General features: G+C 38.8%; 1 long non-coding RNA gene across 1 annotated transcript in view; it reads left to right on the top strand.

Annotated features, from left to right (window-relative positions):
- The first annotated feature begins 1,534 nt into the window (after positions 1-1,534).
- Positions 1,535-26,995, top strand: part of LOC143662552 (uncharacterized) — a 47,598-nt gene continuing 22,137 nt past the window's right edge. Inside the window, exons 1-2 of the long non-coding RNA XR_013165407.1 lie at positions 1,535-1,769; positions 3,566-3,624. This is a non-coding gene — a long non-coding RNA (uncharacterized LOC143662552). The remainder of the gene's footprint in view (positions 1,770-3,565; positions 3,625-26,995) is intronic.

Below are 26,995 nucleotides of genomic sequence, written 5' to 3'. Positions count from 1 at the left end.
AAGCAGAAAAATGCCCTCCTAAAGATGTCTATATCTTTGTCCCCGACCCTGTGAATATTTTAGGTTACCTGGTCCAGTGTTGTTGGTGAAATTAAAGTTGGTAATCAACTGACTATAAAATAGGGAGATTGTTCTGAATTATCTATGTGTGTCTAATGAAATCACAAGGGTCCTTTAAAATAGGCAGCAGAAGAAAGAGAACTAAAGAGATGGCAGTGTGAGAAGGACTTGGCCGGACAATTCTGACTTTGAAGTTGGAAGAAGGAGGCTATGAGCCAAGGAAAGCAATTGATCTTTAGAAATTGGAAAAGGCAAGGAAATGGTTATTCCCTTAGAACTTCTAGAGGAATGTAGCCCCGCCCCACCTTGGTCTCAGCCCAGTGAGAGCCCTGTCTGACTTCGGATCTACAGAGCTGTAAGATGTTTCTGTTGTTTTAAGCCACCGAGTATGTGCTAATTTGTCACAGCAGCGGTAGAAAAGTAATACATACTGTAACCTTGAAAGTCCTGTGTTGAAGTTGTCAAAACCACTAGAGGAAAGTAGTTTGGGTCCCTGAATCACCTCTTGGAAGAGAACTTCATCCAGTCAAAACATCTGCGTACTTGAACAAGAAATAAACTTCTATTGTGCTGGAACGTTTGTGGCTTTTGGAATTAGATTTTTGTAGAAACTGGTGTTACTTTGATGGGAGCACGTTGACAAATTACATATCGTCTTAATGCCATTGTTTCCTCATCTGTACAGTGTATATTATAACATTACGTGTGACGTTGATCTTATGTGGGATTTATCTTTGAGTTAAAGATCTGATTTCCAGCCTGATGTGTGGGTATTCCATGACCATTTCGTTTGTTGCAAAGATGAAATAAGTTGATATATGTAAAACACAGTGAATGAATACTGACACATATTAAATCCTATTAAAAAAACTATTGTTATCTGGGGATTTGAAGGGAAAAAATAAGGTGGAATTTTTGGAGGTCAGTGAATCAACATAGGGATGCCCATGAATGTAGCAGGATCAAAATTCTACACATGGATTTGTGGGGAAATTATGCTTCTTTACTGTTTATGATTAATCTAATTTTCCTTTTGGTTCAGGAAGGTGAAGAATAGGAAAGCTTTGATTATACAGAACAGAGAGTTTGGCCTACACTGGGCTTGAAATAGACGTGCACATTCTGGAATGTCCCACTGTTTCCTCCTTTCCTTCCTTCTATCTTTGGAGCTTTTGAATACACTAAGTTCTTGGGATCATATAAGTAATTTCTCCCCTTATGGATGCTATATTCATGCAAATAGGAAGAAGCAGGAATGGTGGAATCTCAATCCTAAAATAAGGTACATGTGAAAAGATTTCTTAAGGAAAGTTTGGCTACCAATTATTCCAGATAGATAGTTTAGGAAATGCTTCACTAAGAAGCATTGTGGGGTTTTATAACTCACTCATCTCTCTTTGTTACCATAGCAACAGTCAGGGAAAAGAAATAAGTCCAAAGACTTATCAGACTGCTGTCTCATTTGTCTGTCCTCCCGAAGGCATTGAATGAGTTCTTAGTCCCAGCAGCACAGCTTCCTCACTGCCACCCGGCAAGGGATTACTCTGCAAAATGAAATGAGAAAAACAGACAAACAACAAACAAACAAAAATGGACAAAGAATTAAATACATTATTTTTCTAGGCTTCATCATTTTCCATGGGAAAAGAAAATATTTTGTGATGCTGTTTCAGTGACTCAGAAGGCAACAACTTCCAGATTTTGATGACGTAAGCCATTCTTTTGGACTTATTTGTATGCACTAATTATGTTAACTTTGGCATCTATAAAAGTCAGTTTCTATGAATATGAAGGGGGAGGGCTATATTAGAAATGCTGGTAAAATATATGGCTGTTGGCCGTATATTTAATTTTTCGGTATTTGCACAGTATTTTGTGATAATATTGAGGAAAACCAGGTGTCGTCTGCCAGGATAGCCCAAGTCATTTTGTCTTTTTAATTTTAATGGAATCACTGAGCTCTCATTCTACAGAAAGCAGAAGCTCCAGGGTCATTTCCAAAAGTCTTGGCGATTTTTGGAAGTCTGGCCAGTGTTTCCTCTGCCTGAGGACTTGCCATTGCTGCTGTTTCCTCCTTAGCACCATCCAGCACTCACCGTCCCCCCTGGTCCTTCTGTCTTTCCAAAGACCACACACACTAGCCTCTGTTGTAGTTTTTACTAAAATCGAGGGCTCAAGTAGGGTGCTCAGTATATAGAACACTATGCAACCAATAGGTTAAAATTGGGTATTATACCCAATAAAGTAAATCATTTAGTCGTTTTCACTGACCATCATGCCATCCCAGTTTCTGGGCATCTTCCTAGGCTCCTTCTTTCCTCCTCCCCTGCCTTCTGATCCCCTCCTGTCTCTGTTTTAAGCTGTTGTGAAAAGCTCCAAATTCTCCTTATCAGGGTAAGTTTCATACTTTTACTTCTCTCTATTTTATTCCTTTGCCTTCCAAATAGATTATTTTTACCTTTTTCCTTCAACCCCCCAATAGCCATTTATAATGTTTTCTTAAATAAAAAGCCATTTATCCTAGAGATACACTGTGCCACTTACTACAGAAGTAGAATTCCTCCAGTCACTTGTGGCTCTGAGTAACAGTTCACTTCTCTCCTATAGAGAATTTAGGGTAGCAATGTATATTCCTACAAAATGATGTTTTTTCATGCATCATTCTGTGAGTTTCAATAATTCTGAACAAAATGATACCAGTTTTAATGAGAAATATATTGTCCTCATCATAGAGATGAGGAATTTGAGGGATGTGGAAGTTGTCATTTGTCTAAAATCCCAAAACCAGCAAGTGGCAAAACCAGAATTTGGTCCCAGGTCTTTGGATTTCTATGACAGGATTCTTGACGTTACCCCATATGGCACTGATGTAAGTTAATATGAAGTCTGCATGTGGAAACTCCAAGGTGGTTCTTGGAAATTGTATCCTCATTATAATTATAGTGCCAGAAGTCCTGGTTTAAACTAAGGAAATTGGAAATTTTGCAGAAAGGTCAGAGAAGAGTCATATAACTATTAAATGGTTGGATATCAGGATTCACAGGGACTTGATCAGTTAGTGGTCTGCCATGCAATGATTTTCCCTCGATAGTGGTGCCAAGGCACCTTTTCTGAAAGGACATATTTGTGTTCCAGGATATTAACTTCAAAAGATTATGGTTGTAGATGAAAGCATTTCTCGTTTTCCTTATTTGATTGTGGATTTATCCATGAATTCAGTTAAGCCCTTCAAAGGGCCCATTTTTGTCTTTATCCCCCTTTTTTTGGTCAGCAATATGTTTGGGAGGAATAGATTTCAAAAGTATCCCCTATAACGTAATATTTTTAATGTCTCCTAAAAGTACACCTTAAAATTTTTAATGATAAAGTATTCTGTCATTGTGATATATTAGATTATGAAGTACACACTTACTTTAAAACATAAGTGTTGGGTCAAAATGTATACACTATAGTTTCATGCAAAAAAATTTTGCTCTCTACTTATAATTGATCTTATCTTTCCAAGGACTGTCAATCTATTTTGAAGTTGGAGTGGGCCCGTGAAACTAAACGTGCCAATTAAAGGTAACCTAGCTTTTCTTCCACTTAAGATAATCTCTTTCAGATTAGTTCAGTGTTATTTGAGTAAATAGGCAATATAGTGTTCAATTCCCTGCTAGGTGAGTTTCTTGCCTTTCTTGTGGTACCTCTCCTTCCCCTCCTCCTTCTAAGGAAAGTACCCCGGTGCAGGGGAGCTCATGTGTATCCTCATGTATTGATGGAGATGAGCACTGTGCCCCAGTGGAACTGCCTCACCTGGCTTGTATCTCTACAAAGGTTTCTGTGTCTTGGGCTCTATTCTTGAACATGGGCAGTGTGCAGTGACTGCTCTGGGGATGTAACCAGATCCCCACCTGGGCTCTCAGCAGCCCTGCAGCTCCACTTGGGTGTGATGGTGACTCCCAGTTGACCTTCTCAGCATCATCTGGCTTGTGGTTCCCCTCACTTTTTTGGGAGATAATACATGGGTCTCTTGCACTTTTGCTCGTCATGCAAGTGAGGCAATGATTGCCTTGGAAGATAGAGATCCTGTTCCTCTGTGGAGCAGGCATAGTTACCATCCATTATGAGACATTTGGTTTCCTTAAGCTGTGTGAGCTGTCATTCCATCTTCTCTGTGTTGCCCTGTGGGAGTTGGGGTTTGGAGAAGCAGCACACAAAGTACTGGTGGTGTGGCTACTGCTATTTCTGTGATGCATCAATGGTCCTTCACCTCTGTCCCAGGAGTCTTGTGTTTTCTACCAGCATCCCTAAAACTGTGGTAGTCTAACTTATTTGCTTGCAAGTAAGGTAAAATCTTAGCACATTTTCAGTTCTTTATATGCCTCTCATATAAGACACCCCTTGGCAAGCAAGCAGCTGGGACCTTCTGAGTTCTATCATGGGGAGTTTCGTCTGAGTTCTGTGATGGGGAGGAACATTTTGGCAATTCATGCTCCTCTACAGCATTCACAGGCTGTGAGGAATTGGGCAGGGCTATCTCAATCTCAAAGCTTCTCTCTGCCTAAAGACACACACTCATTTCCATTCTACCATGAGTGACTGCTCTGTGATGGTACAGGGGCACCCTGGGAGGGTCTCATCTGCTTCCTCTGGCCCACTCGTTAATCTTTTTTGAATTAGAGAAGTTGTGGGTTTACAAAACTAACATACAAAAATACAGGATTCCCACATACTACCCTGTTATTAATTAACACTTCGTATTGGTGTGGTACATTTGTTACAATTAATGAAAACACATTTTTATAATAGGACTACTAACTATAGTCCATGGTTTAACTTAGGATTTACAGTTTGTGCTCTGCAGTTCAATGAATTATTTTGAAAAAATTTGTTCTAGTAACATATATAACCTAAAATTACCCCTTTTAACCACATTCAAATATATAATTCCGTGCTGTTAATTACATTCACAATGTTATGCTGCCATTACCACCATCCATTACCAAAACTTTTCCATTGTTCCAAATAGGAACTCTGTACATTTTAAGCCTTAGCGCCTATCCTCAATCCTCATCCTTTCCCTAGTAATCTGTACTCTAGATTCTGACTCTGAGTTTGCTTATTCTAAATATTTCGTATCACTGAAATCATACAGTATTTGTCCTTTTGAATCTGGCTTTATCCCACTCAATGTGACGTCTTCAGGCTTCGTGCATGTTGTCGTGTGTATCAGGATTCTTCTTGGGGCTGAATACTCCACTGTGTATACAGATCACATTTTGTTTATCCTTTCAGTGATTGGTGGATGTTTGGGATGTTTCCACCTTTTAGTAATTGTGAATAATTCCACTATCAACAAATATGTGAGTCCCTGCCTTCATTCTTTTGGGTATATATATATAGAAGTGGGATTGCCATATTTTATGGTAATTCTGTACTTTCTGAGGAACTGCAAAACTGTTTTCCACAATGGCTGGAGCATTTTACATTCCAGCCAGCAATGAATGAGTTTCTCCACATCCTCTCCAACAATAGTAATTTTTTTTTTTTTAATAGTGGCCATTCTAGTGGGTGTGAAGTGGTATCTCATTGTAGTTTTGATTTGCATTTCCCTAAAAGCTAGAGATGTTGAGCTATTTTCATGTTGTTTTTGGCTGTTTGTATGTCTTCTTTGGAGAAATAACTATACAAGTCTTTTTGCCCAGTTTTAAAATGTGCTGTTGATTTTTTATTGTTGACTTCTAGGATTTCTTTATATATTCTGGATGTTAAATCCTTATGGGATATGTGATTTCCAAATATTTTCTCCCATTGAATAGGTTGTCTTTTTACTTCTATGATGAAGTTATTTGATGCAGAAAAGTTTTAAATGTTGACAAGGTCCTGTTTATATATTTTATTTTCCTTTTGTCACTTGTGGTTTGGGTGTAAAGTCTAAGAAGCCACGGTATAACATATGATCACAAAGCTGCTTCCCTATTTTTCCTTCTAGGAGTCTGATAGTCCTGGCTCTTACACTTAGGTCTTTGATCCATTTTGAGTTGGTTTTTGTATATAATGTGAGGTAGGGATCCACCTTCATTCCTTTGCGAGTGGAGATCCAGTTTTCCTGGCACCATTTGAAGAGACTGCTGTTTGCCAATTGACTGGTCTCTGATTTTGTCACAAATCAGTTGGCCAAAAATCTCATTGGTATGTTTAAAAAATAATGCTCCTGTAGCACTTATACAAATTTGCATAGGTAGATAGTAAGTAGACACTATAGGTTTCCTTAATATGTCTTAGTACATGAGAGGGAGAAATCACTAATCGATCTAAAAGTACACACTTATAAATCTTTCAGGCTATAGTGACTTTAGTCAGTTCTTTTGATATTGTGTATTATGTTAGTAAATGGACTCAAGAAATCTATTACTTCACCAGTATTTACAATTAATATTGTTAGTCCTTTCTTCATAAAAACAAAAGCAAGAAATAGCCTTGGGACTGAGAATTGTCATTATTTTCCCAGAACAGAAGATCCTCAGGCACAAGCTATTGTATTTGTTTCAATAGAAGTTAGCTTTAAGAGGAAATAGTCTTAAACTGTAATATAGTTGCAGTATGTGCACTGTGGGTTAGTCTGAAAGCATCTTGAGGTCAGGGACTATCTGCGGTGAAAGGTCTGTGTCACACAAGAAGAAAAAGCTTCATAGGACTTTGGGCGTTGAATCCTGCTAAAAGGAGCTTGCAGAATTTTTTTTACCTAGGGGTGTCTATATCTGTATCTGTGTCTATGTTTATCTACATTGTTCACAATACTGATGCTTTGTTTATTTTAAAAATTTACTTCTAAGTTTGAGAATAATTTTGAATTGTGTGAAGAGAAATTAGTAGTTAGAAATAATTTTAAAATGACAATGTCAACCCCTCTAAATGCACCCTAGGCTTAACATACTATTTTCAGTAATGTTAAATGAGTGTATAAATGTAATAGATGAGAGGGTTGGGCTAATTTCATAGTTTGCCTCTAGTTTTGGCAAGCTGTGATTCCATGATACTGCAAAATATAGACAATATCTCATATCTTCTTTGTTGAGTGAAATTAATTTTTTGTCGTTGGTAATTGATTTCACTTAGAATTTGGTGCCCACATTTTGTCCAAATGTTTGGACTAAAAACAAAATACCTTCGGGATTTTTGTTGATTATGTAGATACTGTTCAGTTCATTTCAAAATAGTGTATTGATTGAATTATAGAAGTTCCAAATATCAATGATTTACTTACTTTATTTTCAACCCAAGGATAGGATTATTGATTCATCTGTTTCTCATATTGGGCCAGCACTAAGCAAAGGTGTAATTTTGATGAATTTTGCCTTTCTCTAGATTGTTCACCTCACTTTTTGGCCCCTCTCTGCCCATTTCCTATTCTCTGAGGTGAGGGATTTGCTGATGTTTCCTTATTTCTAAAGATTTCCCACCTTCTTTGTCTCCTCATGCTCTAAAATTTCTTCTCATCTTTTGTCTTCATCCCTCCTCAGACTACAATTTGCCCTTATTATCAGGATCCTTCTCTTTACTAATTAAATGAGTTAGTTTTTAGTGACTTCTGCTGGGTCAAGAACTCTAAGAGAGTATGTTTGTATTTTAAAAAGGGGGCTTCTGCAAACACTACCTTACTCCAAATTCAGTAAGGTTAATCTTGCTACAGGTGACACCTAAGTGGAAAACATAAAGGCTCTCATGTCATGCCATTGGTATCATTCTGATAGTCACCTGTTTTGCCCATGCATAGCAATAGCCCTAAACTTATGGTAGGTCAATATTCTATAGAAAATTGCAAAGAGAATATCACCAGTTAATTAGGTATTCATGGAGAGTCGACAGTGCCTTTCTTATTCTAAACACCATCAAGAACTACCAGTGATACTGTTGAGTAGCTGAAACATAAACTTTCAAAAACCATGTGAAGGAAGACTTCTTGAGCTGGTGAAGGGAAAGGAAGGAAGGGGAGACTTTGGGGAAGGAGGCTTGAAAAGTTGCTACCATCATAGCAAGCTCTGTTCATCACTAAAGCACTCACTGAAATGGAGGACCTTCAGGAATTTTCCAGCATCCATAACTCAAGGAACCTTTGAACTTTCACTCTTCTGTCTTCTGATTTGTAAAGACTATGTTTGAAAGTATCGGTAATGTTCCGGTTTCCGTAATACAATGCTAACCCTCCTAAATTCTCTTCATTTAAAAAGAATAATTCACTTTCAGTCTTGCCTGTGGATCTGCTCATAATGTAGTTATGTCTATGGAAGAGCATTGGATCAAGCTTATAATTTGGAAGCCTCAAATATCAGAAAAGGACATCTGTTTCCCTCAGAATCCAGGAATACATTTACATTGCAACATTGGGCTATCTTTATTTTTGTGCAATTCATAAACAGTTTGCTTAGTGGGTAGCAATACCTGTGACAGCAGACAAGTCCAACATATTCCTCACAAGCAAAGCCAACTAGTAATATCTTATTTGTAAGAAAAGCTTTGATGGTGGTTACTTATTAGCCTCCAGAGTGGTCTAGTGTTTCCATTCACTGTAGATACTTTACAGTTTCCCATTCACCCTAATCGTTGGTGCAGATCCATACAGTTATTGTTGTGTTTTATGAATCTCAGGAGTCAGATGGAAACAGTTCTTGAACAAATGGATAATTTCAGTGCACTGGATGTGTTCTCAGATGTTCAGGAAGAATCTTGATGAGTTGGCTAAAATCACCAGGGAGATTTTAAGCAGGCAATATTTGTTTAGTGGCTTGAGAACTGGATTTTTTTGACGCTTAAGGAAAGCAAGGGAAGGCTTTCTGTAACCTTAGAATATACTTGGGGAATTCTGCTTTACACAACCTCAGTAGGCAGCAGCCCCAGCTGTTTCAAGAAGTTTGCTTCAAGCATCATGAGAAAATATATGGATCAAGTCCAGATCTGCAATATCAAAAAGGCCATGAGAGTTTTTTTATTTGCTGGCTCTGAGATGATAGGTAGTACCAGTAATGCTCACCAACCTTTTTCCATACCAAGAGGTAACATTGCTAATTTTGTAGATTGAAAGAATTAAGTAGACTTTTAAGAATGAAAAGCAATGGGCACCCTTGGAAGCTGCAGACTCCTATCAGTACTCTGAAGAAATCTAACAACTTGGGAAAATGAAAGAGAGGCTGTGTATTATTTGCATTGTTTACCTGATTGATGCTTGCTAGCTTTGACCTGGATAATGTGTATCTACTTGATTTCTTTTTCTGTGTAGTTTAATTCTGGCCTAATGGCTTCATATTCTGCCATCCATTTGGGTATTATTATAGAAATTTATACTGTTAAACAGTGCAATACATTCTGTCTGGAAATAAGAAAAAAAAAAGTCTGGCCTCAAGGCATGGGAGAGAGGTTTGTTTGCATATCTTAAGTCCATTCTCCTGACACATTCTTCTGTGCTTTCTCTGTGGAAGCTCAATCTCATAGTCATGCAGAGTTTATTAATTTGTTGCACTTCAGCTCAAATCTTTTCCAGAATTTCCCAGAACCACTAATCTTGAATTTCACATGAGCATGATAGATACTTCAGAAACTTCGACTGCCTTTGCCAAAATATGTATTTTCATTGTAATAGGAAAAGATAAAAATTATATTTGTTAGGGTCTTTGCACAGTGTTTTTTTTTTTTTTTTTTTTTTTCAAAAGTAGCATTGCATTCTTCCTGGTCAGAGCAAATGAACTTTTCCATTTATTACCTAGGCTCTGGAGAATATAGGCTACATCAGGTAGAGTGCCTTTGTCGTCACGTAACAGAATTTCTGACTAAAATGGACTTAAATATTGGTTGATTAGTTTCTCGTATAATGAGAAGTACAGAGGTGAGAATTTTCAAGTTTATTTAAAGCATTCATTCAATAATGTTACCTAGGACCCAATTTTATTTGACCTGTAAGCTCTCCCATACTCAATCTGTCAGTGATGTCTGCGTTTATGGATACAAGATGGCTGTAGCAGTTTTCAGCACCACATCCTCATAAAGTTGTTAAAGTCAGGAAAAGGACAGAATGGAAAGGGGGTGGACTGAGGAGTTGCATCAGAGGGCTCCTCATACTTGCTGCTTCTTCGCAGTTGAAAGTCTTTGCAAACAGCCCTCTCATCATCACACCTCTTTATGCTTATTGTTCATAACCCAGTTGTATTTTTATTCCTAACTGAAATGAAAACTAGGAAAGTGAATTTCAAGCATTTTCCCTGTCTCTAGAATCTGGCCCTTCCCATGTGGAAGAAAGGTTGAGGAGGTAACTGCAGGAGAGTGAGCCCACCTTCCCTGGTTCTCAGGAGAAGTTGCAGCACTCTCTGGTGGACTATTCTTCCTCATCTTGAGACCCAGCCTACAAATCCATGCCCACAATCCAGAAGAAAAAGGGCCAAACATTTTGAACTGCTTTGCATAGGTAAAGACTGTCCATATCAAACTCAGTTTGTGGTGTTCACTAATCTTAGAGAAGAAGTTTAGGTTTTGTATGTCATAAAATGTAAGGTTTGTCATTGCTGTTCGTTGGTACTTTCTTTGTGGGAACCAAATGAAGGCTTTTTTTGTTGTTGACATGTTCTTTTGTTTTCCTTCTGATTTCCTTTGCTGTTTCTCCATAATTGTTTTGCAGCCTTTTCTTTTCTGTCTCTCTTTTAAACATTAGTACTTTTTGGAGTTCATTGGGTTCTTTTTTTTTACATGGGAAGTCACCGGGAATCGAACCTGGGTCCTCTGGCATCTTAGGCAAGCATTCCTGCCTGCTGAGCCACCATGGCCCACCCGTTCTATGGGTTCTTGACAAACTTCTGTTCTCATCCCTAGGTAATCTTAGTGTGCTCCCTTGGCAGCAATTATAGCTTAAATATATTCATGGCTCCCAAATCTTGATTCTACTTTGCATGTCTTTATTGAGCCCTAGTTCCAGACATCCAGCTGTTACTTGATATGTTGGTTGAATTGTGTATCCTGGTTTGGATGTGTTCTTGGTCTTGATTCACATCATGATGGGTAGATATGGACACACAGTAAATAAGATCTCTTCAAGAAACCTTTTAGGATCTTATGTGGATGTTCTTTAGGTGATGCGGTGTAAACACAGATAACCAGCTAGCCAAGAATGTATGAAAACACAGGCTTATTAGATCAGAGGGCCTAGAGGGGGGAGGGAAGAATGAGGTCAGCCATGGGGCCCTGAATTTACCTAATCTAGGCTCCTATGAGGGTCAGTGGAGGGGAGTGGAGAAGAACATATGTGGGTTCCAAGCTCTTGCCTTTATTGTGACACAGAGGGGAGGAGTAGGGCTTTCCCATGGATGCTGGGGATTTATGTCTTTAAAATACAGCAAGAAAAGCAGAAGCATGGACAGGGGCCATTTGGAGAAACTGAGGTCAGCTCTTATCATCCAAACCACAGAGGGGGGTACAGGTCTAGCTAGAAAGGTTTCCCAAGGGCAGGGCTAACTCTGATGGTTGCTCAAAAGGGGAATTTGTGACTAAGCTAGGTAAGATGAAGCTGCATCAAATTTAATTTCTTTTATGCTAATGTAGATATTCCTTCAGTTATGGTGTGACCTTACTGATTCAGGTTTAATCGTTAATCTAGATTCCTGGAGACCTTTATAAGCAGAGTTAAAGTCAGATGGAGAGAGAAGCCGTGGGAAGCAGGCAGAAAGTGGAAATAAGTAGAACCTTGAAAGGAAAGGAGAAGCTGCCATGTGCATTGCCATGTGACAGATAAGTTAAGAATTAAGAATTACTGGCAGCCTGCCCCAGAATGCCACAGTCTTTTGGGAGAAAGCATCATCTTGCTGATGCCTCAGTTTTGGACTTCTCCTAGCTTCAAAACCATGAGCCAATACGTTCCAATTGTTTAAGCCATCCCACTGTATGGTATTTGTTTTGGTAGATAGGAAACTAAAGCAGTTTTTGTTATCAGGAGTGGAGTGCTGCTGCAAAATATACCTAAAATGTGGAAATGACTTTGGGGTTGGGTAGTGGTTTGAGACTGGCAGAATTGTGTGGTGCTTGATAGAAAAACCCTAGATTGCTTCAAAGAGACTTTTGGTAGAAATATGGATGTTAAAGTTACTTTCAATGAGGCCATAAGAAGAAATGATGAATGTGTTATTAGGGAATGGAAGAAAGGTGACACTTGTTATAAAGTGGCAGGGAATGTGGCAAAATTGTGTTTCTGATGTCAAATTGAAAGTGGAATTCGTTAGTAATCAACTTGGATACTTAGCTGAGGAGATTTCTAAGCTAAGTATGGAAGATGCAGTCTGGCTTCTCCTTGGAGGTTATAGTAAAATGTGAGAGGAAAGGAATAAGTTGGGACTTGAACTCTTAAGCACAAAGAAACCAGAAATGGATGGTTTGGGAAATTGTGAGTTTACCCAGATGGTATGCTCTGAAACTAGAGTCAGAAATGGCTCTACCAGGGACCTTCCTGATCTTTCAGGAAGTGAGTCTCCAGAGGACAGGGCATTATGTGAGGGTGTAACTGAACAACCCTTTGCTAAAGAGGGTATGGTTGAACGTTGATCCAATCAGCCATTTCAGTGGAAGTCAGCATTGGAAATGCAATTATCCAGGAAGGATCTGTAGAACGTTCTGTTGAACATGAGCTACACACAATGCTAATAAGGGTTTTGCAATATCTTTATGAGCAAAACAACTGCCAGCCTGGACTGAAAGGGACAGAGAAGGGAAAAATTGAAGGAAGAATAACTTTGGGGGTGCAAACATGGTAGCAGAGGTCTGGACTGAAAATATCTCATTGGTTGAAGAGAGTGGGCTAACTTATGCCTGTGGAAAGGGCAGGTCCTCCTCTACAGTTGGAGGGGGCAGGTGATCTGCCTCAGCACTTGGAGAGGTAGACCTTGTTCTTGTTGTTTAGAGAGAGTCCCACCACCCCAATGCTCAGAGATGGTGGGGCCTGTCTCCCAATGGTCACAGAGAGCCTCGCCACCATGCTGATGCTTGGAAAGGGTGGGATCTTCACTCTAGTGTTCAGAGAGAGCTTGGTCCCTGTGCAGGCACTTGGAAGGGGTGGGGCTGCCACTTTCCCAAGCCCAGAGGACAAAAGATTGATCCACAGATGACTCTCAGACCTTGGAATCTAATGGAGTTTGCCTTGCTGGGTTTCAGATTTGTTTGGGATCCATGACTCCTATTTTCCTCTCAATTTCTCCCTTTCGGATTGTGAATATCCATCCTATACCTCTCCCACCATGGTATATTAGAAGAAAATAACTTGCTTTCTAGGTTTCACAAGTCCACAGAGAGAGAAGAACTTTTGGCTCAGTATGGAACACACCCATACTTGATTTTGAGAAGATTTTTTACTTAGCATTGTTATTTGAATAACTTAAAGCTTTTGGGATGTTGAGATAAAATGAATGTATTTTGTATGAGGAAAAAACATGTCTTTTGGGTTCCAGAGAGCAGACTGTGGTGGACTGAATTATGTACCCAAAGTTTGGACATGTTGTTGGTCTTGGTCCTTATTCTGAATGTGGATGTGCCCCCATTGTAAATAAGATCTATTCAAGAGGTTACTTCAGTTATAGTGTGGCCCAGCTGAATCAGTTTGGGCTTTAATTGGATTATTGGAGTCCTTTGTAAGGAGAGTAAAAGTCAGACGAAAGTCAGATGGAGAGAGAAGCCACATGGAGCAGCCAGAAGCTGGTAGTCAGTGGAGCCTGGAAAGGAAAGGAGAAGATGCCATCAGGTACATTGCCATGTGACTGAAAAGCCAAGGACCCAGCTTTCTGGCAGACAGTCTCAGAATACCAGTCTTCTGGGAGGAAGTATTGCCATGCTGATGCCTTGATTTAGACTTCTCCTAGCCTCAGCCCCATAAGCCAGTAAACTCCCACTGTTTAAGTCAACCCCTTGTATAGCATTTACTTTAGCAGATAGGATACTAGAACACTGGATGAGCATTTTGATTGATTGTCTATGTTCCAAGCTGGATTCATCTTTTTTCTTTGCACCAATGCCAGTTTGCTTTTCTTCCTTTATTTCTGTGTCAGCGACCTTCCCAGTTGTCCAACCCATTTTTTCCCCATCTCTTCCGTAATCCTTCCACAGTCCTGTAGATTGTGCCTACTAAATAGATCTGCAAAGTCTCCTCCTGTTTCTGGTCTCCTGCCTGTTTATATGATGCTGTCCTATTTCACCCACTCCTAATGTTTTGCCTTGATTGGTCATTGCAGGCCCTCTTAACTGCAGGTCACCAGCCTTCTCCTTTCTAACCTACATTTTTCCCTACTGTAGCCTAAAGTCAGGCTATCTGTACTGAACTTCAAATCTAAATAAAGAGGTTTCCCTTGTTGAATGCTCTTAGATGGCTTTATACAACCCTCAGAATAAAAATCCAAACTCTTTGCATGCCAGCACAAGGCCTTCAGTGGCACTTCACTTTTATTTGCTTTTCTTTCACAGACTTCTTTACATTTCTGAGGACAGCTGTGAAACCTCTACTTGGCAGAAAAGCATATCACATATGTACACAAACTTTACACACAGTGCAGGGGCTGCTTGAGGACCTGAAACCCCGAGCTAATAACTACTGATAGAGCCCCAGTCTTGGTCTGTTTTTAAGTTTCTTTGTTGAGCTCCCTTAATGTTGTATATCTTCTTGGAAGAAAGTGTGTTTAGTGTTATGTGCTGATTTTCTTTTCACTTGCTTATCTGCATTTTTCTTTGAGAACTTTGAAAACACATTAAAGGCCTTGTCGAGGCCTTTGTAGCTTCAGTACAAATAAAATATCTGATATGTAACAGCCACTTAAAAAGTGTTTGCTGAATGAATAATTGAAGATATCCTTCTTTCAAGGTCCGTGTTTATGGCCAGTGTAGTATGCAATGTTAATAGATAGGCTACTCTAAGGACTGTATGTGTATGTCAGTGGTGTCATTGAATGGAGAGTCTCGTTATCTTCTCTTCCCCTTTTGTGGAGGTATTGAAGATCTGATAGGATTTCAGCTGACCCAGTAGTCACAATTTCCATTAAAAATCTATCTAGAACAGGATAATGATCACATGGTATTGGCGGTGAAAGTGCCAGAAGAGGATCCCTACACGTCTCAGTTCTTGATGATGCTCCATAAAATTCTGTTTCTTTGTGATATTGAAGTATAGAAGCACTTTAGGTTATTGTTTCCCTCTTTTGTCTTAAAAATTTTTTTCTGTATAAAAATGTCTCCAGAACCCCCCTTGCGCTACTGGCAATGCATTAATTGATGAATTTTACTCTGTGAAGGCAACTCCATGGTTTAATCATTTTAGGCTATCAGGAAAATTATGCTATCAACTTTCCCTGGCATTCAGAATTAAGATGAAATAGATAGTTATATGAAAATAAACAGAATATTATTCAAAGAACATCTAATATAAATAATCAAATGGCAAATATAGTCTCAGAAGATTATAAGTATACTGCATTTAAATAATTATATGGAAATATGCATATTGAATATGGTAGAATAAAAAAATGAATGGGTGGATATTCAAAAATGAAAAGGCAGATCCGGTGGCCTTTTCTAAACAGAGAAAATCAAACCAATTCTTTTCCCTTCCTTGCACAGGTAACAGCTATAATTCCTTTAGAAGACATAATGCAGTTGATTTAAGCTAATAAGGTAGGTATGTTGCTTTTGTGGAAAGTGAAAAGAATAGGAAAGTGACCTGGTTTTTAAAACACCCACATGAATGGCTAGAGTAAAATTATAAAGAGGATGCAATCTGGAGCTTGACTGCCTGGGTTTAAATCCCAGTTCTCTAGTTTTATCAGCTATGTGAATCTGTGCAAATCATTCAGTCTCTCTGCATCCCGGTTTTCCTCATGTGTAAATTGGGGTTAATAATCCTACTTACTTGAAAGGGATAATATGAGGAATCATTTAGTTAATATTTGTTGCCATGCTTAGCACTGTACCTGCACTAGGCAAGAAGTTATGTGTAAGAGGCAGAAAGGTAGTTATTAATATCAAGAACAGCTAATGCTCATTGGGCATATTCAACATGCCAGCCCTGTGCACACAATTCATATGAATCATTTCATGCAATACTAAAATAACTCTAAAATGTGACTGAGAATTTAGGATTTAAGGGATGACTGTGATCACTGAGTCATATAAATGTTCGTTTTTACTTTCTGGTATATTAGAATAGACAGAGGGAAATACGTGAAATCTCTGAATGGTAATCCAGCTGTCTTGATCTCTGATAATGAATGTATAGACTTTATCTTGTGTCCTTGAGATCATAAAACCTTGTGACTGACCTTCCCACTTGTACCCATTTAATCTGGAGTTTTGAGTTTCAAGTCTTATGATCACCAAAGATAGTCTCTAATGTTTATTAATGAAGGGCCCTGGGTCAGCCCAGAACTAACCCACCCAATTCCAAAGTGATCTTAATAATTGAAACTGGATCTAACCAAAATGGGCCCACTTGACTTACACAGGAGCTTCGACTTTAACCTATAAGTGACCTATACCTCATTGTAATACAAAAAAATCATGCCCATTATCATATTAAGGCTGCAATTTCTTACATATGTTCTATGATTAAGCATGTAATCAACCTGCACATGCTCAATAATCGAAGTACCTCTAAGCACATCATTTGGAGCCATGGTGCTCATTATCCTAAAACCTGCCCATATTTTGGTACTATAAAGCTATCAGAATTACTGCATTTCAGGGAGACAGATTTTTAGGCTGATAAGCCATCTGATCTGCTTTGTGCCTCGTAATAAACTCTTTCTCTCTTTGAAACCCCAGAATATCAAGAATTGGTCATTTGAGCTCATCAGGTAGAGAATCCACGACTTTTGTCCCGTACCAAAAATAGATACTGGGTGCACGGGTGGTTCAGTGGTACAATGCGCGCCTGCCATGCAGAAGACCCAGGTTTGATTCCTGGACCATGCACCAAAACAAAACAAAACAAAACGTAGGTACTTTTCTTTACCTGTATTTTACAAATGGAGAAACTGAGGCTCACTGGTTAAATGACTGTGAGGACTTTTAGTGAATGATTATTAAAGGCCAAGTTGGGATCTGATTCACTGTCTTAATATACTAAGATTCTGAAGAATTTGCACAAGAAAACAGCTCATTTCAGCATCTGAGTTAATGTTTTTTTTTCCCCCCAAACAAGTTAATTTAGATTATCATAAAAAATGTCTTCTGGTGAGAGACATTTAAAAAGTCATGGCAAGACAGTAAGAGAAGATATTTATTTGTACTTAAGGATATTTCTTCTGTTGTCACCTCTATATGATAAACTCTCTATATGATAAAATATACATCCATGTATACAATTTAACTAGAAGGTGTCATTTGCCTTTGCAACTGGTACATGCACAGTTTTCTGAGTCCAATAAAGGGGCTTACTGTGAGGCAACTACAGTTGAAGTGATGTTCAATAGATGCTACGGTACAATGAAAGTATGAATAATTACCCCTGAATGAAGAATAGTAGAGAAACAATGAATGATAAATATAATTTAAACTTTAATCTTTTAGATTAATGTTACACTAAGCATGTAACATAATAATTCCAGTTTTAACCTACGTGGACATCATTCATGATACTTCTCTAATAGTAACTGACAAGTCCACATAAGCACTGTTGATGAGTTAGTCCTGTTCTAGGACTTTGCAATTTCTGTTAATACCATAAATGATTTCCTCTTTTTTTGTACGTTTATATATTCCATAATTTTTGAGCACTTGTTTTGTGCTGGGTTCTGTGTCACCTGGAGTGGTGAGATCTGGTGAACCTGCTGAGTCTCTCCGCTATGGAGCTCATAGTTCAAGGAGCAAGTGCAACTAAATGAGCAAAGTTCAGTCTAAATCATCTAATTTTCAGTTAATGCTGCCTTCACACTTTTCCCCTAGAATGTGTAAATATTTATATAAATTATATAAATGCAAATATAAATTGAAACAACTCAAGGAGTTGTTTCCCAGCATTAGGACTGACTCAGAAGCAAATTTCTTTCTTCTTTCTCAGAAAACAGGAACTACTGTATACCTCAAAGATGTATTTTCCCCACATTTTACCCCTGAATCTAGGTTTTGCAAGGGCACTCCACTCCCCAGAGACACGAACTTGTGTTTTTTTCTAATGTCATCTTCTTTGATATAAATTTTGTGCTTTTGCAATTCCTCAGTGGTGCCCCATTTCTTTAAGAACTTGAAGTCTTTTATTTTTTAAAATTCAGACTGCATCATCATTCTCACTGGTTTTCTTTCCCTAAGGCACCATTGTTCTTAGCTATTTTCTATCAGACCCAACTTTTTGGCCCCAGGGACTGGCAGCCAAAGTAGTATTAGGACTGACTCTTACTTTCTAAGCTGAGAATGTGCTCAGGGCCCCTCCAGCACAATCCCTCTTTGATTAGGAAGAGGAAGAGCACCCGACTTAGTGAGTGCCCCAGCAGCAGCTGCAGTCTGTTCACAGCACAGGAAAAAGAGAATCGAAGCAGGTCGCAGTGCCTACTTCTTGGGAAAGCAGAATTGCGGATTTGCCAACCTCTTCCAAAGTGATGGTAGCACTGAAGCCGTGTGATTGAGTCCTGTTGCCATTATACCAAGCAGACACACAGAAATGTCATGGAGCGATTGCTCTCTTTACATTATTTATCCAATTACTTATGGCGCTTACATGTGTTGAGTGTAATATGCATCCTTTATTACTCTTTCTCCAAGCTGAAAACATCACCTAGGGCAACATTTCCTCAAGATATTTGACCAGGGGACATTTTGTAAGTTATAATGAATCAGCAGAACAGCAATCAGAGATGCTGAGCTATAATGCACACTTGCACTGAGGTCAAGGAACAAGAAATATCAAATAATACTACAACTATATATTGTCATTTGGAAAATAAAAAAGCACCATATTTACCAAATGTTATCTTATAGAAGCCTTGCAGAATGAAACATTCTCGGTAAGTACTCTTTATGAATCAATACCCAGATCAAATCATTTGTGTAATTACCAGGTGTTCAGTTATATGCTATACCACCTCATTAAGTCAGGTTGTTATATAACAGAAAGAACAGTTGAATACAGTTGTCTAGTAATTGCCCTCCTTATGTATACATGTTAACTATTTCCTTTTTGCATATGTATCCATATATGACTGTAAATACATGTATTTAAATAATGTATATAAATATTCCTAGCATTAACTTTTTCAAGAAATTCCTATTAGTATTTCTTAGAACACTTGCTTTTCATGAAACACACCTTAAACCATCGTTTTAGTTCCGTAGGCTGCGCCAAGCAGATACCGTGAAATGGGTTGGCTTAAATGTTGGCGGTTTGTTAGCTTAAGGTTTTGGCTGTGAAAATGTCCAGATCAAGACAACATCAAAGCAGTGTTTGCTACCCAATGACTGGTTGCCAGAGATCTTTGGCTTCTCTGTGCCATATGGCAATACAAATGGCACCATTTCCTGGTCTCTCCTTTCTCTTCCGGTTTTGTTGTTTTCAGCTTCTTGCTTCCTGGCTTTCTCTCCCTCTCTCAGTATTCATTCCATTTATAAAGGACTGTAGTAATAGGATTAGGTCCCATCCTGAATGAGATGGGGCCCACTTTAACTGAAGTAGCCTCATCAAAAAAATCCTATTTACAGTGGGTTTATACCAATACGAACAGATTAGATTGAAGAACATGTTTTTCTGGGGTACATGCAGCTTCAAACCATTGCAACCATGCTAATATAATGAAATGGACGATTTATGCTTTTCTTCTTGTCCTTAAGCTATTAAGTAATGTTACAGTAGAATGAAAATTACATGTTTTTGGTATAATTTTGGAAATTTACTTGGATTAAGAAGGCCTAAGTTTTAGGCGTGACTCTACCAGAGAACAGCAGTGACCCTCTCTGGGTGATATTAATGAAGTTGCCTGCCTTCTAACTTTCCTTTCTGGTGTAGATTGTCCTAGCAGTGTTCCATGCTTGGATGCTCTTGGGCAGGGATGGCCTCGTGACTGAGAGCAAATCAGAGGGTTGGTCTGTCTCTTATACTATGGTCTCACATAGAAGAGGTGAGGTATTTACCAGCCCTCTCGATTTCCTCTTTCGATTTTGGAAAATTGGAGTTACAGAAAGATTTTCCATTGTTAGTACAGCAGAATGCAACAGACATGCAGAACGTAGCCAAGTATGCTATGGGTTTTTATCTCCAGTGATTTCACTGGATTCCTTTTAGGAATATCGTCTTTGAAGTCTGTTTTTCAACGTAACTAAATTAGATAGTCCCCGTTTTCCTTCTTTCTTTGGATTCATTTTGTTCCTTTCTTGACACTCAGCCTGCTCCTCCAGAATATTTTATATGTTGAGATTATTTTAAAGAAGGTGATTTGAACATTCAGTATAAAATATTGTATAAAAAAAGTAATCTTAAAACTGAAAATCCTTTAAGTTTTTCACCCTTTTTGTTAAAAATTGGGACCCCATAGTCTTCAAATATGCTTTGCAGTTACACTTGTATAGTTTTCTCCTAGTTTTTCTTCTTGATTCAAAAACATTTCAAGAAGCTACTCATTTATTTTTGGAGCAATTACCATTTAAATGAAGCTGAGAAGATCATCTATCAATTGCTCACTCAACACTGGCCCTGCAAAGACCTTTCTGTCATTATGTTATTCCTTTGAGATAGGAGAGCTGAAGGAGGATGAGAAAAAAAAAATAACCAAAGGAATAAATCACGAATGGATTTAAAAGAAAGGTTTTCTATCAGCTTGTTTTCCCTTTCTTTTTCAAAGTACAAATATATGATTGATTCACAGTTGGCCAGGGGCCAATTCCCTGCTGCTATTTTATTGAGTTTTCGTCTACCAAGTCATGTTTGGAACTTGGCACCAAAATGGGAAGAATGGTATTTGAGTTTAAGTGCCCAATCCCTCCCAACTGAACATCATGGGGGAAGAAAATTTCACAATAGCATCAAACATATATTAAGAAATGAGAAGATGTGGGGTTCAGGTAGGAGTTCAACTAATGGCCAAAAATACTGAAAATATAGGCGTAGGAAACAGCATTGAATGTTTCCTTAAGTTATCATTTCAGAATCGATATGGCACAACCTTGTTCTGTTTTTCATTGTGTGCTGTGGGCTTTATAAGTGTGAAAAAGCTTTGTAAATCACAGCAGTGGTTTTTAAATGTCAGCCTGCATTGGCACGGAGGGTATGCTAAAATGGATTGCTGGGCCCCACTCTCAGGTTTTCTGATGCAATGGGATAGAGCCCCAGAATGTGCATTTCTAACAAGTTCCCAAGCAATACTGTTGCAACAGATTTGGGAACCAAATTTTGAGAATGATTCTATTCTAGGGTTTTTCCCATTCATGACAGATGAGATTAAAAGTAAGGAAAATTAGGGAGGTGTTCTGAGGTCAGTGGTTCTAAACATTGGTGGTTCATTAGGATCACCTGGGGGGCTCTTTTTTTTTTTTTTTTTTTTTTTTTTTAAAGAGGATACAGAGAGGACAGCTAAGCACATGTAAAGCCATTAGGGAAATGCAAATTAAGACTGCTATGAGATGTCACTATACAACTATCACAATGCCCCCCCCCAGAAAAGTGACCGTATCAGATGATGGTGAGGATGTGAAAAAATGGATCTTTCATACATTGCTGGTAAGAGTGTAAAATGGTACAGCCATTCTGGAATATTGTTTGGCACCTTTTTTTGACTAAACTTTTCATTTGACCCCAGCAGTCACACTCCTGGACATTTATCCCCCCCAAAATGAAATCTTATGATTGTTCATGAATAGTAAATTTATAAATTCATAAATCTATAATAGTTCCTAGCAGCTTTATTTTGTAATAGCCAAAAACTGGAAATACTTAAAGTGTACTACAACAGATGAATGGTTAAACAGGTGTGGTATGTCCATGGAATACTAGTCAGCAATAAAAAGGAACTATTAATTGATGCAAAAACTTTAAAAAAAGACTGATGTTAGACTCTCTGAGATGTGCACATGGATAGTTTTTAAAGATCCCCAGGTGTTTCTAATGTGCACACAGGGTTGAGAATGTTTTATTCCTTAATTAGATGTCAAAGGTGGTCATGTATCCCAAATAAGCATACGTCTTAGCACCTAGAACTACCTCCAGGTCGTAGGACATTTAGCATCAAATCCTCTTAAAGTAGCTTCTAATGCTGAGGCTTTGGGTAGGCATAGCGATGGTACGTCATGGGTCTTTGACTCATCCTTTATCCTCCAAAATGAAATCCAGTGAAAGACCTTTTTTGCCATATGAAATTTTGGTGGGAATTCTTTTCCTCCTTAGAGTGTAGGGATGGGCTAGAATTTTTCTAAGGCCTTTTATTTACAGGGAATGTGCTAGGCATTTTAAATTACAATATATCCTTTAGCATTTGAACTGAGAAGTGGGCTTGTCTATAAGTAGGGAAACTTATGAACTCTTGCTGTATCCTGACACTGTGCCAGGCTAAATTACCTTCTGTTCCAGGATGAGTAAACTGAGAAAATCAGATCAGTGCTCATAAAAACAGCTTCAGGCCTAAGGGAAAAACATTTCTCTATGTGTTCAGTAGAACAAGCTTCCCACCAGATAGGATTACTCCACGATAGCCCAGAACATTATTTGTAATAACAAGTAGGCCAAGATGGAGACCAGTTTGTAAAAAGAAGAATGTGGAAAGAATCAAATGATCCCAGAAGCAATTTAAGGAACAAGATGATATCACAAAAAATTGATTCATTGACACTATATATTTTTTATCTGTATTTTAAAAATTAGTGCAATGAAAACTAGTTAATTTTATTTTCTAATAGTGAGAAGGATCATCCATCCATAAATAAAAATAGGAAGCAGGGTCACATGTTACACAATGAAACAAGAATCTGATGCTCTGGCAAATGACTTAGGGAGGATTCATGTTTTACATAATCTGTAAAAGCTGCACTGTGTGTTTCCTCCATTCTGCTACTACTTTTAGAATGCCATGTTTGGGTGCCAAGAAGCACATGGAGAAATGCTATGATCAGTCCACACTTTATTCTGAAGTAGAGTAGCTGTTGTGAGTCCCTACCTGCTTTTCTGCCGTCTTGGAAGATAAGAGGGAAACCTTATTTCTTTTGGCTTCTCTCCTGGGAAATCCAGACTGAGAACCAACCCTTAACTGCCAGCTACTTGTTTTGAGCTTAATCCCTAACGGGGTCCTTCTTAGCTTTTGAGAAACAGGATCCCTGAAGCACCAAGAAAAAGAAAAGCTTCCTGAATGACTTAGTCCAAGAAAATTAATTATCCCACATAATTCCAAACGAGAGAGATGTGTTTGCTTGGATTTGGCTTTCCCCTTCCTCTCTGCCCCAATGGTAGGGTGTCCTTGCTACCCTTGTGGGATCAAAGGAAGGAACTGTAGGGTGTCAGTGCTGGTGAGCCATACTTAGGCAGATCTGGAGCGTTCTCTGCTAGCCCTGAGTAGGGTGGGGCCTGGGCATCCAGAAGCTCTTTATCAACCATAAGCCCTGGTAGGTGACCAAAAAAGTGAGCACTGATCTCCTTTCTAAGCACCACCATAACATTGCCTTCAGCTGAACACAAGGCAATTTGGGATAGTGGTTTAAGCATTTGACGTGTCAAGTAAGTATGGAAACATGCCTAGAACAATATAGACCTTCCAAGGTGGTGTATGTGGATGCTCCTTCCCCCCTAATGGGATCTCCTCAACTTTCTTTTTCTATTTTGCCTTAGATGTACCAATTCTCATCTCTTGGAATACCTCTCTGTATGAGAGAGAAATTCTGGCTCTTCCTGTCTTGTGCTTTATAGACTCCTGTCACTTTTGACTTCAAAAGGATGTTATGGAAGACATTCTTTTTTGTTTTGCATGGGCAGGTACTGGGAATCGAACCTGGGTCTCTGGCATGGCAGGCGAGAACTCTGCCTGGTGAGTCACCATGGCCTGCCCAAGACATTCTTTTTGACTAGGATTTTCCTGGCTCTAGAGGCGTGATTTCTTGAGTCATCTGTCATGAGTTAGAGGAAGAGAGCAAAGGTGTCAATTCCATTTAGATTCCTCCCCCCAGTGATGGCTTCAGAAGTTTTTCCCCTCGATTAAGGCAAATGCAGCTTGTTAGATATATTGGGATTCTTTGGTGTTAAGCAACTGATACCAGTTAGCCTTGGAAGCATTGGGAGTGAGGCAGCTCTAAGCCCTCTTAATGGTAGATAACGTAGGTAGTCTCACCCAGACATTTCCATTGGAATAATTCTAACCTCTTCTTGTTTTTGCATCACTCCTCTTGGGATTCAGATGTAGGGAGAGAGAGAGTGTTTGCTTGGCTGGACTTGGATCATGTGGCTGCCTTCAGTCCAGGTCAGCAAAAGGAAGGGGTCTCTGAGGCCCCCACAGTCTCGTAGTGGTTGTCAGGGCTCTTTGGATATACAGTTTTCTATGACAAATCATGCATGATATATGGAAAAAATCATAGGGCAAATTAAGGGCTTTCAGAAGGAAGACTAGATACTGATTGGTTCTAAAATGCAAATTGTTCTTTATATGGAGAATAATTTTCTTTCAAAGACAACACAGCTTATGTCGTCTGAGGAAATCATATTCCTTAATATGATATTGACCCAATTTCTCAAAAAATAGTGATTTTTTTTTATTGTGCTAGCTAAATTTTTGCTGTTTTTTTGGGCCCTCTTTCATCACAAAGGACCTCTTTATATTCTTTTTATTATCATTTCAGACCTTTTACAAAATATCTCAATTTTGAAGCCTTTGTTGTTCTCACTAGGGAGAGAGGACAGGAAAAAGGCAAAAGGGGTGCCAGTGACCTTCTTTGCCGCCAGAGTGAAGTAATGTCTTAACTTGAGAACAGAATTGCTCATCATAATGGTCGTTATGCCAGTAAGGAATTTTTTTCTTCATTGTTGCCAATAAGGGATTTTTTCTTCATTTCTCATCTGTCTCCAAGCCTTTACTCCCCTGTAAACTTCAGTAGCTCTCTATCTATAAAAGTGATTTTTTTCCCATCAATTTTCAGTTTACTTTATTCCCAGCAATACTGATATTTAGAACCATGGTTGATGAGGTGACAAGGGCATCCAGATAATGTTCAGCCTTCTATGAGACCAGGTATTACCAATTAAAGTATGAAGGGTGAATATTTATAGTTCAATAAGGACAACTTTGAGAGTGAAAAGAAATGCTTGTTAAAAATTTCATGATGTCAGTAATTTTTAACCAGGATTCCACAACAAATTTTGAGTAATTTTGGTTTTTCTGACTTATGAATATGTATGACCCACAGAAAGGTTAAGAACATTTGATATATCTTTTATAAAATTATAAGCCCATTCAGTTCTTCCTGTTCACTGAACCTTGCCAGACATGATTTTATTCCTCTGTTTCTTTTTTAGTTGTGTGGCACTTCCTTAATCTAGTTTAAATATAAATATATTTCAAACACTCTGTTTTTCCAACTTTATTCCACCTAATCCTTCACACTTGTAGTTTCCTGCCATTTTCATTTTCCATTTCTCCAGGAGTAGAAGGGAACTGAATTAGGAATCAAAAGACATGGATGTGTCTGTGTGAATTTGAGTCAGTCAGTTAACTGTGCTAGCCTCAATTTCCTCTTTGTAAAAAGTCATGACAGGGAGGGCCATGGTGGCTTAGCAGGCAGAATTCTCACCTGCCATGCCGGAGACCCAGGTTCGATTCCCGGTGCCTGCTCATGTATAAAAAAAAAAAAAAAAAAAAAAAAGTCATGACAGAATGGCTTAGCCTACCTAACTTATTTACAAAAACACAACAAAATAGAAAAAAAGCAAACCACTGTAATCATAATAACTGAAGTGTGTGGAACATTTACCACATTCTAGGCAGAACTGATGTTTAACCATTTGCTGAAGTATCAAACAACTACACTAATTGGTCAATGGCTGCTGCCTGCTATTTCTTCCCCATCTCCCATGGCCATCCTGGCCCTTTCCTAAAGGTTTTAGAACTTCTCTCTAGTCCAGAAAGAAAAATAGTTATGTCTGGTTTATCAGGGAACCTCGAGCACCTATTCCAGTATTACATTCTGATTGGTTAGTGGCCAAACAGGTTGGCTCTCCCAATGTTCTGCATCTAAGTTACTGCTTCAGTTTTCTGGGCTGCTCAAAGCAAATACCATGAAATGGTTTGACTTGACCAATCAAAATTTATTTGCTTACGGTTAGAGTCCAGGAAAATGTCCAAATCAAGGCATCATCAGGGTAATGCTTTCTTCCTGAAGACTGGCTGCCAGAGCTCCTTGGCTCCTCTGCAATGTCAAGGCACTTGGAGGCATCTGCTAGTCTTTCCTTTCTCTTCTGGGTTTCTTTGATTTCAGCAACTTCCTTCCATGGCTTTCTCTCTGTATTCATTCCCTTTATAAAGGACTTCAGTAATAGGATTAAGTCCTATTATGAATGAGGGTGGATCACATCTTAACTGAAGCATCCTCATCCAAAGATCCTACTTACAATGGTCCATACCTACAGGAATGAGCTAGACTTAATAACATGTTTTTCTGTGATTCATATAGCTTCAAACCACCACAGGCACCTTCTTTGGCTTCCCTTTTCTTCTTCTCCCCAAAGGGCTGGCCCATATCGTGTACATGGGTTCATTCAGACCTTGGGGAGGGTCAGTGGGCACTGCCTAGGGCCTTTTCTGGAATCTCCATGCCAAATCACCGGACAGGCCCCCATAGTTCCTGTATGCTGGCCCCTCGCCTGAACGTCCCTCCAGAGTGACCCTGGACCGTGGTGGCAAGACTGGCGCCTAGTAGGCAAATATCTGGTACCCACTTGGCCCTCTGAGGTCATGACATCTGCTTCTGGCCAGTGATTTCCCTCTGAAGGTAGTTT

The sequence above is a fragment of the Tamandua tetradactyla genome, chromosome 18 (genome assembly GCF_023851605.1).
Source record: "Tamandua tetradactyla isolate mTamTet1 chromosome 18, mTamTet1.pri, whole genome shotgun sequence".
Classification (NCBI taxonomy): domain Eukaryota; kingdom Metazoa; phylum Chordata; class Mammalia; order Pilosa; family Myrmecophagidae; genus Tamandua; species Tamandua tetradactyla.
Note: the sequence above shows the minus strand (reverse complement) of the source record. Positions and strands in the feature narration are given on the sequence as shown.